The sequence below is a fragment of the Lampetra planeri genome, chromosome 55 (assembly GCF_965212315.1).
Source record: "Lampetra planeri chromosome 55, kcLamPlan1.2.h2, whole genome shotgun sequence".
Taxonomy (NCBI): domain Eukaryota; kingdom Metazoa; phylum Chordata; class Hyperoartia; order Petromyzontiformes; family Petromyzontidae; genus Lampetra; species Lampetra planeri.
The window spans coordinates 2,288,900-2,300,921 of NC_136161.1; the positions used below are offsets into that span (position 1 = coordinate 2,288,900).

Genomic DNA, 12,022 nt, shown 5'->3' on the forward strand with positions numbered 1-12,022 from the left:
ATCCACTGCATGATGAAGGGCTCCTCAAGCCATCACCATCTTCTCGGTTGTTGATTCAACTCCACAGTTACATAACCACAAATCCAACATCCTGCACGTCCCTTGACTAGGTTTTTTTTATTCCTGGAACTGCACTTTCACCTGTGATCCCCGATATGGATACCTCAATGTGTAGTGCCAGGGCTGAGCCTAGGTACCCCCTAGATTATCAAAGGGATTCTTTCTTAAAGAAACGCACATAAAACTAAATTCTGTAAATCAGAACGGCTTTTCTCATAACTTTAATAGTCAAAATGAGGGATGCGTTTCGGACAACGCATCTTCTGACCTAAAAAGATACACCTATATCACTTTTCACAATACAAAAATAAAGAACATAAATATTTAAATGATTTAAAACAAACATAATTAACCTTGTCAGGGAACTCACCAATATATATGCTGCATGTTGAAATGACTTGAAAAGTGATGGAGGCCTTAATGATGCACTATTGATCCGTGATAGTACCATGATACTATCACGGTTCAAAATTCGAATATGTATTTAGACTGAAGGAATCTGATGAGCTATGAAGTTCTTTTCACAGATGTTTAGTAGCGGATGGATGAGGCAGCATCCCGAGTGGTGCTTCTTGTTTGATGATCTCTTTGCGCTTGCCAAAGTGAAATTTTGGTCACGCGGAAATTCGATTTCGTTCATCGAAAAGTGTTCATAATTTGTCAATTGCGTGAATGCCATATTTTTAAAGCGAACTATCGTAAATCGAGGGATACACTTCGACTTGGAATTGGAGACTGCTTGGCGATGGCTGGAACTGGAGAATGTAGGGCTGGCTGAGAGCTGGCCAAGAGATGGAAGCACAGCAATGGATGCTTGAATCTCTCTGTCTGGACCTTTGAGTGTCATCCCCTCGTATTACACAGTGGAGTTCCTCTGTGTCCTGGATTCCTCCCAAAAACCACTCATTAAATACATGCATCCCCTGTGTTTTAAGGAATGGTCCACGGAAGCAGATGTCACAAAGCTACTTCTGAGATGTGTCACGCTGACGCTCATTTGTTACAGTAATTTGGAGCTTTCTTGACTGCAGGAATTACTCTTTGGTTCTTTCGGTAAAGTCACGTATAAAGATAAAATAATAAATTAAATAATAGCATACTACGACGTTTCGATTGCAACACAAGCAATCATCATCAGGTATAAAAGAAATAGCAACAAAAATCTAACCAGAAAACTATAGACAAACATATAAGCAGACAGATATCAAAAAGATACATAGAGAGATAACACACATAGGCACACAGAGAGAGAAAGTCTCTGTGACGAGGCCTTAAATAGAGAGAGGGGGCATGGGCGGAGAGAGGGAGGGGTTAGAGAAAAAAATTAGCATGTCAATGAGTAGGACGACGCGTGGTAAGGTACGCAAGCTTGAAAAATTAGGAGAACGGGAGAGAGACACACTAAATTAAATAACCTAGCAAAATATCGAAATGTAATGTAATGCAACACAGAGAGTCGGTCAACACACAATTAACGCATAGCCTGGTTGATTACGTATTTCAGAGATTGCTAAGTTATAATTTAAGTGTGAAAATTCCAAAGAGAGACAAACACAAACACGAGGAACGGAGACACACAGACAGAGCAGAACATAAGAACGACAAAAAACGAGTGGAGACAGAAAAAATACACAAATCAAATAAAACCTAGCACAATTTCGAAACTTAATGCAATGCAACACAGAGGGTCGGTCAACACACAATTAACGCATAGCCTGGTTGATTACGATCTTCCAAAAATTGCTAAATTAGAAGTTAAGTGTGAAATTTGAAAGACACAAACACGAAGATCGATACACAGGCAGAGAGAGAAAACAAAAAACCCAGAGAGAGAGAAAAAGATAAACTTAAAACTTCCCCGTAGAATTGTTCAATCTTAATTTGGAGCTTTCGTGACTGCAGGAATTACTCTTTGGTTCTTTCGGTAAAGTCACGTATAAAGATAAAATAATAAATAAAATAATAGCATACTACGACGTTTCGATTGCAACACAAGCAATCCTCATCAGGTATAAAAGAAATAGCAACAAAAATCTAACCAGAAAACTATAGACAGACATATAAGCAGACAGATATCACAAATATACATAGAGAGAGAACACACATCGGCACACAGAGACGTCTCTGTGACGAGGCCTTAAATAGAGAGAGGAGGCGGGGGCGGAGAGAGGGAGTGGTGAGAGAAAAAATTAGCATGTCAATGAGTAGGACGACGCGTGGTAAGGTACGCAAGCTTGAAAAATTAGGATAACGGGAGAGAGACACACTAAATTAAATAACCTAGCAAAATATCGAAATGTAATGTAATGCAACACAGAGAGTCGGTCAACACACAATTAAGTGTGAAAATTCCAAAGAGAGACAAAACACAAACACGAGGAACGGGAGACACACAGACAGTGCAGAACATAAGAACGACAAGAAACGAGTGGAGACAGGAAAAATACACTAAATCAAATAAAACCTAGCACAATTTCGAAACTTAATGCAATGCAACACAGAGGGTCGGTCAACACACAATTAACGCATAGCCTGGTTGATTACGATTTTTAAGGTTATTTAAGGACTCGTCACAGAGACGTTCTCTCTCTGTGTGGCGATGTGTGTTCTCTCTCTATGTATCTTTGTGATATCTGTCTGCTTATATGTCTGTCTATAGTTTTCTGGTTAGATTTTTGTTGCTATTTCTTTTATACCTGATGATGATTGCTTGTGTTTCAATCGAGACGTCGTAGTACGCAATTATTTAATTAATTAATTTTCCCTTTATACGTGACTTTACCGAAAAAACCAAAGAGTAGCTCATTTGTTAGTTATGCAATATTCCTTGAGGCCCCGGCTGTACTGGTTCTCTTAAATATTTGGTTTCTTTATCTTTGTTGCAGTGCTCACAGGACCATGATCTCGTAAATCCAGTTACGCAGCTATTTTGTACGGGAGATCCGTGGTCCTGTGAGCTCCCGTACAAAATAGCTGCGTAACTGGATTTACGAGATCATTAACCGTGTAACAAACTCAACACACACACTCTATGTATCTTGACGGGTCTCTATGTGTCTCTATATATCAATTATAAAATTATACAAAAGATAAGTTAAAATAAAGATTGGGGTTATTAAAAGTGGTGATGTAGTTATGATGGCAGTTAGGAGGACAGGTGTAAGTGGTTAAGAGGGGTTTGGGGTAGAGCTAGGGGTAGTGATAGGGGTTGGGGTAATGACAGGGGTAGTGGTAGTGAAAGAGATAGTGATATGGTTAGGGGTGGTGAAAGGGATAGTGATATGGGTTGGGGTAGTGCTATGGGTAGTGATAGGGGTTAGGCTAGTGATAGGGTCAAGGTAGTGATAGGGGTAGTGATAGGGGTTGGGGTACTGATAGGGGTTGGGGTAGTGATACGGGTAGGGGAAGAGATAGGGGTTGGGGTAGTGATAGGGGTCGGGGTAGCAGTCGCTGGGGTTGGGGTCAGGGAGTAGTAGTAGCAGGATTATGCTGGATTATAGAGATGGGGACTGTTCTAAGGGAGGAATGGAACATGCAGTTTGTTGTTGTTGTGGTGGTGAAGATGATTGCTTTATGGTTGCATTGGGAGTTGGTTCCAGTGAAGGGGAGCAAGAAAGGAGCAGAAAAGAGAGAGTGAGAATGAGCGTAGGGTTACTATGGAGGCGCAGAGAGGGACGGTAGACACTGGGAGCATAGAGGACGGGATGGAATAGAGTAGTAAGATACGAGAGAAGCAAGATACGGTTGTGAAGCGAAGCCATGAAGGGATTTATAGACTTAGAGTGAGAAATATAAACATAGAGCGATAGGAGACAGAGAAAAGTAGAGCAGAAGTGTGGGAATTGTGGGGGAGGTTAAAATCATTAATGTTTACTTACCTTCACAAATGATGGCAGCTGTCTGGTCATAGCTACAACTGTTTGTTCCATCCCGAAGACTTGAAAATATGCTGTCAGAACCGGAGGATAGGTTGTCTGGGAAGATGGTTCCCTGTCCGAGTCCAAATGCCGACACGTTACTACCATAAGCAAGGCTCCAGCCACAGCCCAGGAGATGGCAAATGCCGTCTGCGATGTCTCTGTTCACAGTGGAGCTGCAGAGCTCTCCCCACACGCCATTCTTGTAGACTTCCATGCGGCCCTCACAGCGGTTGGCACCTCCAACCAGACGGAGCCCTGCAGCTGCAGATCAAAATATAAGCTACCGTGAAATGTAAGCAATACACATCCCACGCCAACAACAAGAACCGCCATTCGCCACTAAGTGGCGGTGACGTCAGCACAGGGCTTGTGCCAGGCTACGTGCACTTTGAGCCCACGTGAAGTGCCGAAGGCTCGCTGGCAGGAGTGTACGGGATAGAAACCGGGTGTCACGGGTTGACTGCTGTGCCATGCAAGGCGCAGAACGAGATTACGGGACACAACCCAGGTGTCATGGGTTGAGTGACTGAGATGACTGGCTGATGCAACACCTGTTCCCCCTACTATGCCAACCTCCTGAATTTTAGCCACCCGGCGCAAGGACACACGCACGCACACAGTACAAGTTCAGTCGACGCTTCCATATCGCGGGGGTTAGGGGCGCAGGCCCTCCGTGATCTGTAAACACTGCGTAAAATGTTTTGGTTCCCTTGGTCCCCTTGGCGAGTGAAGCGAGCACCTCCAGCCGGGGGCGGGGGGCGCTGTGAGATAAAATACACTGACATTATATAGTACTGTACATATATGTTATGCATAAATGAGTTACTAAACTTTTTGTGTGTCGTCCGCTGGCCTTCGCGTGTCGTCTGCGGTTTTCGCAAAACTCCCATAAACTCCCAAAAAATTCCCACTTAGTTTCTTATGCCGACCCCGCGATATATCGAAACCGCGATGGGGAAAGTCGAGATGCTGAAGGGTCGACTGTATCTCTCCTTTTTAAAGCTTCCTCTTAGAACTGTCGGAAACCTGCTATTGTTGAGCGTTGATATTCCTGAATTGATTACATTTACAATTACATTTCCGGGCCCTGGCTGAGCTCGGCCCTTGCCGAGCTTACATTTACAAGCAGATTTATCTCTCCGACTCGCTCTCTCCTGCTCGCTCCTACATTCGCATTAGCTGCCCCGCCCGTCTCTAAAACTTTATAAACAGCCTGCCTCTGCAGATTCCCCCTCTTTTTCACCTGAAGACGGTTGCTTGTGTTACGATCGAAACGTCATGATCTATTATTCTTTATACCTATGTGACTTTTCCGATAAAAACAAATAGTATTGATTCCTTCAGTCACGAAAGCTTAATATCAAGCTTACAAATTATTGAAATATCTGGACAATGTACCATCGGTGAGCTCTGGCAGGCAAGGCTTCGTTGGGTGGATAATGTAGCCCGCATGCTCTACCACCGCATTCGCGAACTACTTTTGTTTGGCCAGATAGAGGGAGCTAAATGGGCGCAGCACCGGCTTCAAAAGAGATGGACTGATGCGGTACATAACGATATTGAGCTGAGTGGATGTACCGATGACTGGTTCTAGCGGTGTCAAGATTGGCCTCTGTACGGGACTAGGCTGGTGAAAGACGCCATTGGGCAGCTGGAGGAAGCTGCCCTCCAAAACAGCAGAGGGCAGAGGAGCGACACTCACATTAATGAGCGGAGCGCCAGGCAGCTAAAACACAGCAAATTTGCACAGTAGGGCGCACATGTGGTGCATCTGCCAGTCATGCAAGTCAGTCAACCCATGGCACCTTGGTCTTTCTCGTCATCTTCTGCCAGCGAGCCTTCAACACTTCAAGTGGCCTCAAAGACCACCTGGGTTTGCATAAGCCCTGTTGTGACGTCACTGCCACTTAATGCAGAGAGTGGTGAACCAGGTTCTATTAAACAGCAGTGACATTATCTGAACCGGTCCTGGGGCTTCTCTATGTCGACTTAGCCTCAAATTAGTACCTGGTGCTGTGCATAAACATTGCCACTGGGGAGACAAAGGCTGCCGGGCATGGTGCTGGCCACCCACCCCCTCGTATTCCATAGGCCTTCGGAAGTTGTGTCGATAGTTCAATTGTAATGTACAATGTAATTCAGGGACGATGTGTTTTTTTGGTGTGGTCTGGGACTGTTGTTGTTTTGCGGTCTTGCCCACGTTTGCATTTAGTGTTAACAAGTTAGCAAGAATGTATGTACTTCTGTACTCCATTTTTATCCATAAAATCTTCGTGACTCGCTTGACTTCTCTCTATTTTACAATTCTATCGGTTTATTTTGTATTACTCTTTGGTTCTTTTGGTAAATTCACGTAGAAAGAAAACATAAATGAAAAAATAGCATACGGCGTTTCAATTGCAACACAAGCAATCATCATCAGGTACAAATGAAAGAGAAAACAAACCTAGTAAACTAAGAAATATAAAGCAATACAACACAGAAAGTCTGCTAACGTAACAGTCAACACCCTACCTGGTTGATTACGTTCTTCCAAAGATTGCTAAATTTAAAAGAGACAAAACACAGACACGGAGACACATAGACAGACACACTAGCAGAGCGAGATAACACAGAGACACAGAGAGAGAGAGATATACACACACATAGGCACACAGAAAAATAACGCCTTTGTGACGAGGCCTTAAATAGAGAGAGAGAGAGAGAGGGGGGTAGAGAAATTAGCATGTCAATGAGAGAATTTGAGCTTTCGTGACTGCAAGAAATTATAGAGCAACAACACGAGGACACACACACACACACACAGAAAACACACTTAATCAACAAACTTAGTAAAATTTGGAAATGTAATGCAATGCAACACAGAGAGTCAACACAATAAACGCATAGCCTGGTTGATTACGTTCTTCCAAAGATTGCTAAATTAGAAGTTCATTCTAAAATTTGAGAGAGCAACAAGACACAGACACGGAGACACAAAGACAGAAACACAAGCAAAGAGAGACAACACAGAGACACAGAGAGAGAGAGGGAACAAACTTAAAACCTCCCCGTAGAGGTGGTTCAAACTTGATTTGGAGCTTTCGTGACTGCAGGAATTACTGCGTGTCTGTGTTTTGTCTCTCTGGAAGAACGTAATCAACCAGGTAGGATGTTTACTTATGTTCGCCGACTCTCTGTGTTGTATTACATCATATTTCTAAGTTTACTAGGTTTGTTTTCTCTTTCATTTGTACCTGATGACGATTTCCTTGTGTTGTTTAGAAACGTCGTATGCTAATATTTAATGTATTTTTTTTCTACGTGATTTTACCGAAAGAACCAAAGAGTAATTCCTGCAGTCACGAAAGCTCCAAATCAAGTTATTTTGTATTCTTATTGATGCAACTTGCTGACCTGCCCCTACTGGACATATGTGACAAAGAGCTTCATAGCTCATCGGATTCCTCCTCCAATTAAGATTCTGATTTTGATAGGCGCTTGCTTCAGCACTTGCTTCAACAGTCTGTTAAGGCTATAAAGGGGTCTTTGTCTTTGTTGCATGCAACTTAAGCACTAAATAAAACTTTTTTATTTTATCAGGTAAACCTCACTGGGCTATTAGCTCTGTTTCATAATCTACGTGGCCAATAATTATAGCTCAACGAAGTGGCTTATCGTGTGAAAATGCATAAAAGCAACCAAGTACAGTAATTTAAATGTGGAGGGAAAAATGTGACCCCCACGGGATTAGAGAGAGAGAACACACGGGCTCCAAATATAGAACAGGAATCGTCAGGGTCTGGATCGAACCCACGACCTCCTGCATACTAGGAAAGCGAGATAACATCGCGTCACCGCGGTGCCCCTATATGAGGAGCGAGTGCTCGTACCGGTACACACAACGCCGGCCGTCCCCTTCTTGGTACACGTGAAGGAGTTGGCCGGAGACAGCGTGCAATCGGTGAGTGCTTCCTCTGTCCCTCCACACCGGACATGCTGTGAAGTCCCCCGGCCAATGCCAAAGTAATATTGCTCGTCCGAGTAGCCAGAACCCTGTCTACTGCTGCCACAATTCAACTGCTGGCACACAATGTCACTTAAAATCTCACTTTGGTACGTATCCCAACTGTCTCTGCAGAAAGTGCTCACAGAACCGTTGTTGTACATTTCCACCTTTCCCTGGCACATCACGTCTCGATCCACCAGCTGAATTGTTCCATCTGGAAAACAACGAGAGGATTTGAGAGCATAATAATCCATATGAAGTATACCTAACATAATATAATACTAGATATTACGGGTGCTCTATGGGTGTTGTATGGGTATGCCCATGTATTACTTATCTTAAATATATTAATATATATCGCCTTAGTCCAATGCGCTTTACAAGTATAATAAAATTGTAGGGATACATCTTTTTGGTTCTTTCGGTAAAGTCACGTAAAGGGAAATGTTTTATTTTTTTTATTTTCCTTCTACGTGACTTTACCGAAAGAACCAAGGAGAAAATGATATAGGTTAAAATAAAGAGTGTAGTTATTAAAAGCGGTGGTGTAACTATGTGGGCAGGTGGGAGTCATTCAGGAGGGGTTGAGGAAAAGGTAGTGAGGTAGTGATAGGGCTTGTGGTAATGATAGGGGTTGGGATTGTGATAGGGGTTAGCTAGAGGAAGGGAGCAGGGAGTAGCAGGATGGGCTCAGGAGAAGAGATAGGTTTTAAGGGAGGAACGGAAGCAGGTTAGTTGTACAATGTTTATAATGACCAGAAGCCGTTAAATTACAAACATATTAGATGCCAGCAAATGTGCATGAGCCAGGCTCGATATTGAAACATTTGAGACCATAAACGAGACATAAACACAGAGTTCGTTCATATAGACTGCAGAGCATAATTTTTGTAACAAGTTACATTATCACAATTATAAACGATAGACCACCTCCAGTATCGTGACTGAAAACGTTAGAACAGTCTGATTTAGAATCGTTATCGTGCTTTTTGTCATAGCTTAATATAAACAATGAATTATGAACAAAATTTAAACGTTTCATCTAACAAATACGAAATAAAAAAATTAACACTACACAGGCCCTCGTGAAGATTTAACTGTTGAAGAGGATGCATGAATAGCAAACATAGGCACATACAACTAGAGGTAACACTAGGGTAATAATGGGCATTAGGTGAGTTTCATCAACCTGCACTGACCAACATGGGGAAGGGTGGTCAAATATGTTGAATTATTTAAGTAGTTATATGCAACTGGCCAGAGGTATTTAAGTATGTGAGCTCGATGGGCATTGCACTTGGACAAGTAATACGCAGAGCATGAACAAGCCTAGATAAGAACTCCAATGGGTTGTTAGTAAAGGGGGCCCACGTTATACAGGGGTAGATTTTGCGCAGGGGGTAAGTGGTTGAGATTGAGCGTGCCAGCGGCGGCGTAGCGCTTAGCGCACTGCGTTACGAACCCGACGACTCGAATTTGATTCCCACTCACGTTTATCACCACCAGCACCACAATTACTACCACCATCACCACCTCCACCATCACTACCATCGCTACCAACACCATCATAACCACCGCCACCATCACTGCTTCCAACTCCTTCTCTGAGTGAGCGGCAATCACCAGATCATCAGCATACATGACATGGTTGACCAATAGAGAGCCATCCATCGACCGCACCCGAGAATCGATCAACCTTCTATTGTATCTGTACCAGATTAAGGCTTCTTGAACTACGTGGAGCCAGAGGACATCCCTGTAGAGGCGGACCGAAACTGAATTTCTGGTTTTGGCCGAAAACCTGAAACCGGAGCGAAAGTAAAAAATTAACTTTCGGCCGAAACCGAAGCCGAAACCGAAAGATTAATTACACTTTCGGCCGAAACCGAAGCCGAAAGTTTAACGACCCTTTCGGCTGAAACCGAAGCCGAAACCGAAATTCAGACTCTGTCTTCTCGACAGACCTGTTATCCACCTGAAGACGGCTGCTTGCGTTGTGGCCGAAATGTCGTGAGAATTATTTTATTATGTTTTATTTTTAATATTTTATTATTTTCATTCTACGTGACTTTACCGAAAAAACCAAGAATCTGAAACCGAAAGTTTACACTTTCGGCCGGAACCGAAAGTTTAACTACACTTTCGACCGAGAAGTTACCGTAGACAAGATTTATGAAATATGTCATGATGCAATGCTACTTTAATTAAAAATAAATCTAAAACGAATCATTCAGAGCCTCTAGTAAGAGTCGCTAAATATCAAATCTGTAGGTGTTACTTACTTAGTAATATTATCCAAACAAACGAATGTTGTAGTTAGGAAACAACAATTTTTCCGCATTCTCGCCCAGCAGGTTGCTGCGCCTTGCTGGTGTAATGCGAGCATAAATGGGCAGGTCGGATGTGACGATCCGAGAGGGAGGAGTCAGGGTCACGTGGGAGAGGGAGGAGTCAGGGTCACGTGGGGGAGAAGTTATAGCGAGGAGACAGGAAGACATCTGGAGCCAGTCGAGGGAGAGAAGAGGGGAGACCACGTTGGGTGGCCGCCGTGCCTCAGCCTGGTGGCTGAGGGGCTCATGACGGCGGCAGCCAGCGGGGTGAGAAGAGAGCAGAGTGCGCGGGGTGCACAGGGCGTGCAGGGGTTGCACGGAGCAGCCGAGTAGCTGCAGACTAGCGGAGGCTAGCACAAGGCGTGCGAGGTTGCACAGAGCAGCCGAGTAGCTGCAGACTAGCGGAGGCTAGCAGAGGGTGCGAGGTTGCACAGGGCAGCAAGCAGAGTAGCTGCATAGAGAGTGCGCGGGGCGCAAGGAGAGACGACGCTGGACCGAGGAGGAAGTCAGCGGGGTGAGCGGAAGACGAACACAAATAAAAGACCGATGGAGATCAACATCGTGTGACGGAGTCCTTTATTACACTTGCATCAGAATCGACTTTAGTGAAGTAATCCCACACCGCATGTTTCGACATTCTTCACGGTGATTAACTGCTCCGTTTATTAACTTTAATTTTCTACTTCACTCAGATTCGTTATTTCGTTATCACTAATTCACTACAGAACTATTAATTAACTGAATATCAATATTGTCAGACTTAGAATCATGGAATCAACACGCGTGTAGACTGAAGCGAGCGCAACACATAAGCCAAGGCGCACAGGTGGCTGGGAACAGACAATTGAGGTACTTTGTTGTCGTCCAGCCAAAGAGACTCCACGCACGGATGGAGATGCAGGCTGCCGTCTGTTGATCGGTCGTATATACATTAGCAGACCATGGTTGCGGCTGTAACCTCGCTCCCAAGCTGCTGCTGACGTGTGTGTGTTTGCAGCCTATCGCGTATGATTGTCTAGCGCCGACTGACCGGCCGATAGGCAGAGTGATAGACGTAGCACTAGCGTTATATTCTAAAACTAGATCTTCGGTTGATGAATGACGACTGAAAGTCAATATCAGTTTCGGCCGAAACCGAAAGTAAAAAAAATACTTTCGGCCAAAACCGAAAGTAAACCGAAAGTTAAATATTGACTTTCGGCTGAAACCGAAAATATGCCGAAAGAGGCCATTTGCCAACTTTCGGCGCCAAAACCGAAACCGAAGTTCGGTCGGGCTCTACACATCCCTGTCACACCACAAGGTGAACAGGGAATGGCCATGACTCCCGGCCACTTAGTTTTACCCGGGCCTGCCCACCATCATGAATGTCCTTAATATTTGTGAGCATACAGTCAGGGACTCCAAAAGCACGAAGAACAACCCAGAGCCAATGCCTGTTGATGGTATTATAGGCCTTGTCCAGGTCAATAAAGCAGAGATGAAGGTCCTGATGGAATTCCCTACACCACTTCTGTAGCAGACGGACAGAAAATATGGAGCAGAACCGCCTTGGTCTGAAACCACATTGGGGCTTTGCAAGTCCCTCCTCAGCGTGTGAGTAGGTGAGTGGGTGGATAAGTAGGTAAGCGAGTGGTTGGGTAAGTAGGTGAGTGATTAGGTGAGTAGGTGAGAGGGTGGGTAGTTGTGTTTCAGGCTGATGGACCGCTCAGTAATTGAGTGAG

The 12,022-nt window shown here is 44.1% G+C and overlaps 1 protein-coding gene across 1 annotated transcript in view; it reads right to left on the reverse strand.

Annotated features, from left to right (window-relative positions):
* The window catches only part of LOC144735516 (scavenger receptor cysteine-rich domain-containing protein DMBT1-like), a 376,933-nt gene that overhangs the window by 61,782 nt on the left and 303,129 nt on the right, over positions 1–12,022 (reverse strand). The window lies entirely within an intron of this gene.